We start from the raw sequence: 3,659 nt of genomic DNA on the forward strand, positions 1-3,659 counted from the left end.
TGAAGATTCTCCAGGCGAGTGCGTTCGGCCAAGTTGGCCAAACGTGCCTCCTCCAAGGCGCGAGCCTCGGGGGTTTCTCCTGCGATGGGAGTACGCAGGGCATCCACGTTCCTGCGGCGAAGTTCCTCTCTTTGCAGAGAGTCGAGTGGCTCGGGCTGGTACTCTTCGTGGTCTCGTGCGGGGTCGCCTCCGTCGCCTGCCCTACCATCACGGGCGAAGCCAGGGGGACTGCGGGGCCCGTCGACCATCAGGATTTCCGCCGCTGGATCACTGCTATCGCACTCGGATGCAGTCTCTACGGAGCCAGTCGACAGATCGAACAGGCCGTAAAGAGATTCGTCGGGCTCGATTGCCGCAACTTGGGTGGTGGCCGTCTGGCGAGCCACCGCGTGCCTCACCCACCGCTGAAGCCTCGACCGGCCCGAGCGCTTGCGCTAGCGGGAGACCGGGAGGGTGGCCGATGGGAGAGTCGACCGATACGGGGTCGACGGTTGCCGCAGCAGAACGCCGCGGACACATGCGCGAAAATGCGTCGCACCGCGGACGGGGAGCGCATCGACGTCGAGTGGAGCCTCCTGGAGCCAGGCGGAGTCGTCGGCGATGAAGGTGAGAGCGCCGAGACGGATCTCTCGACCCTCGACCAAAACTCCAACAGCCACCATGATGAAAGTACTCGGAAGAATCGCAACTTCCCCACAAAATTGCTAAAACACCAGCCCCACGGTGGGCGCCAACTGTCGTGGTTCTAAGCCTGACAGTAGAGTGGGGGTAGGTATGGAGAGGCAAGGTCCTAGCTATGGAGAAGTTGTAAACACAAGAGATGTACGAGTTCAGGCCCTTCTCGGAGGAAGTAAAAGCCCTACGTCTCGGAGCCCGGAGGCGGTCGAGTGGATTATATGTATATCAGTTACAAGATGCCGAACCCTTCTGCCTGTGGAGGGGGGTGGATTATATAGAGTGCGCCAGGACCCCAGCCAGCCCACGTAGGAGAGGGTTTAAGATGAGTTAAGTCCGAGACGTTACTGGTAACGCCCCACATAAAGTGTCTTTACTATCATAAAGTCTACTTAATTACAGACCTTCTGGTGGTCGAGTGAGTCTTCGTGGTCGAGTCCTTCAAGTCAGTCGAGTGAGTCCCTCGTTGGTCGACTGGAAGGTGACCTCTTCTAAGGGTGTCCTTGGGCAGGGTACTTAGATCAGGTTCGTGACCCTACCCTAGGTACATGACCCCATCAGTGGGCTCCTCCGAGGTGCAAATTTTTCGCTTGACTTGCTCTTCAAAATAGGATTTGGACATCAGATCGCCTTCTTCGTCATGGATGGCCCAAGTGTGGTCTTTGCCCACTTTGCAAGCAAAGTCAGGAATCAGCGGCCCACCTTCTGTTCCAATGTCGTTTTACCCTTCGTGTGTGGAATGATATCCTCCAGTGGCTTGTCATGCATCACATCAATATCGCTGCTTGGATGATGAGGGGCTCGATGAAGGAATGGTGGACCGGAAACGTTCATATTCATAGCGAATCCCCCAAGGTGCTTGCTTCGCTAATGATGCTCATCTCCTGGGAGATTTGGTCGGAGCGCAATTCTAGAATCTTCCGCAACACGGCCTCTCCTTCGATGGTCCTTATTAACAAGATCAAAGAGGAGTTATCTCTTTGGGCTTTGGCGAGCGCCAAGCATTTGAGTATTGTAATGGCGCGAGAGTAGTTCTTTATTTTCTTGCCGCTATGTGGCATTGTCTAAACCTTCTTCCTTAATCAATGAAAATCTTTTGCCTTCTTTCAAATATACGCGCATAAGTTTGGGGGATTAGAAAATTGCACGGTTAGGGTATCTTCAGCGCTGACAGTCAAACTACTCACATACGTTTAGACCGTCGTCCCCATCACGTCATTAATTCATCTATACGCGCATAAGTTTGGGCAGCTAACACTTGAAACCTTCACCCCGAAGCTTAGATTCAAAAACTGCGCCGTCAGGCATCTTCAATGCCAACCCTCAAATCACCCGCATACATCCTGATCAAGCAATCCGTACATGTTCTGCCATCCAACGCAGATCTATATCGATCCATCGAGCGGTTTGGATGCACTTTTTCTCGTCAAAGTGGAAGCAAAGGTGGGGAGAGGTGGGGGTGGCTTTGCGGGAGTCCGGACAGCAGCCACTAGGACTCCAATACCCCCTGCCCACTAAATCCCTCTCCAGGTCCCATTTTCTTCCAATCCGCCCCTTCTCCCCCCTTGTTTTGCATCTGCATCCTCCACAGCCGCCGCCGTTGTACCTCTCCGACGGCACACAAGCATTGCCGAACCTCCGCGACCAGTATCGACACACCCGCGCGCCTTCTACGACGGTGTCGTCCAACCAGGACCTGTCCGTAGGCAAGTACACTTCGCCTCTCCCCCTGTCGACGCCACCCTTGGAGGAACCACGCTAACAGGTGTTCATTTAAATGACATTGAGCTTATTTTCGAACGCCATGTCATTTTTTTAGATTACGAATGATGACGGCCGGGTTACTCGACCAAGGAGGATGAGTTGTTGTGCGATGCGCGGTTGGCTGTATCCGCAGATTTCATAAGCAGGAGCAGGGGGCTCTTCTAATAGTGCGTGCATGATTTGTTTCACGCGTGAAAGCACATTGCGCCATATGGCATGCACATCATCCAACAATGTAATATGGCGATGTTATCATATTGATGGTATGCCATCCATACCACCGTCACCAAGTTTTGTGGCGCGATTGATATGCTGGTGGCAAGGTGATCATTGCGCACGATAGCCGAGAAGATCATAAGTTTCGCTTCTTCTTGCTCCACTTGCCGATTGATGCATTCATTCATTCATTGTTGTTCTGCACATTGTGTAGCCCATACACGCTGTCGTGATTTATCACATGCATTCGCACAAACACTGTTGATGAAACTGAAGAGGCAATATATGTGCGACGACATGATCCGTTCATGAAAAACTTGTTGAACATCCGAATCTTGTTGAATTCGAACTATATTTTGTACTAGATTTATTTGCATGTTATGTATGGATGATTTGTGCTATTTTTATTCAAATATTGATAAAATCCGTTGTGCTTGCATGAAATTTCCCCGGTTAGCTCGGCTTGAAATGTATGTGGACAACGTTGAATGGCTGCCTCCTGCATCTGTGTTCGCGGACTGGTGCCCCCTTCCCTGGACGGATGACGGAGCAAAATTGCGGATCAATATTGGAGATGCCCTTAGAATTTAAAAAGGAACATGCGTCCTAGAGCATAAACAACAAAAGATCAATCTCTCCAAATACATGTCACTTCCCATACCAAAAGAAATTTTCTGTTTCTACGAGAGATGCAATACTCCCTCCTTTCCGGTTTATAGGGTTTAAATATGAAATCTCATCAACTAAGGCACTTGGTGAATGCAGGAATGTATCTCGTACTTTATAAAACTGCCCAAACAAAATTGATGCATTTATTGGGATTAATTGCAGTGCATTGATGCTTGGCCACTAAATGAGTAGTAGCATTACATGCATTGGTGAGTTCTTTTTTTATTTTTGCTTGCAAATATTTACTGCACATCGGAATCTCAAAAAGAAAGGGAGATGGGCCCTTTTAAGTCAGAAAAATGAAAAAATTAAGATAAACTTTATAAACCAAAAAG

This window comes from Triticum aestivum, chromosome 3B (genome assembly GCF_018294505.1).
Source record: "Triticum aestivum cultivar Chinese Spring chromosome 3B, IWGSC CS RefSeq v2.1, whole genome shotgun sequence".
Classification (NCBI taxonomy): Eukaryota; Viridiplantae; Streptophyta; class Magnoliopsida; order Poales; family Poaceae; genus Triticum; species Triticum aestivum.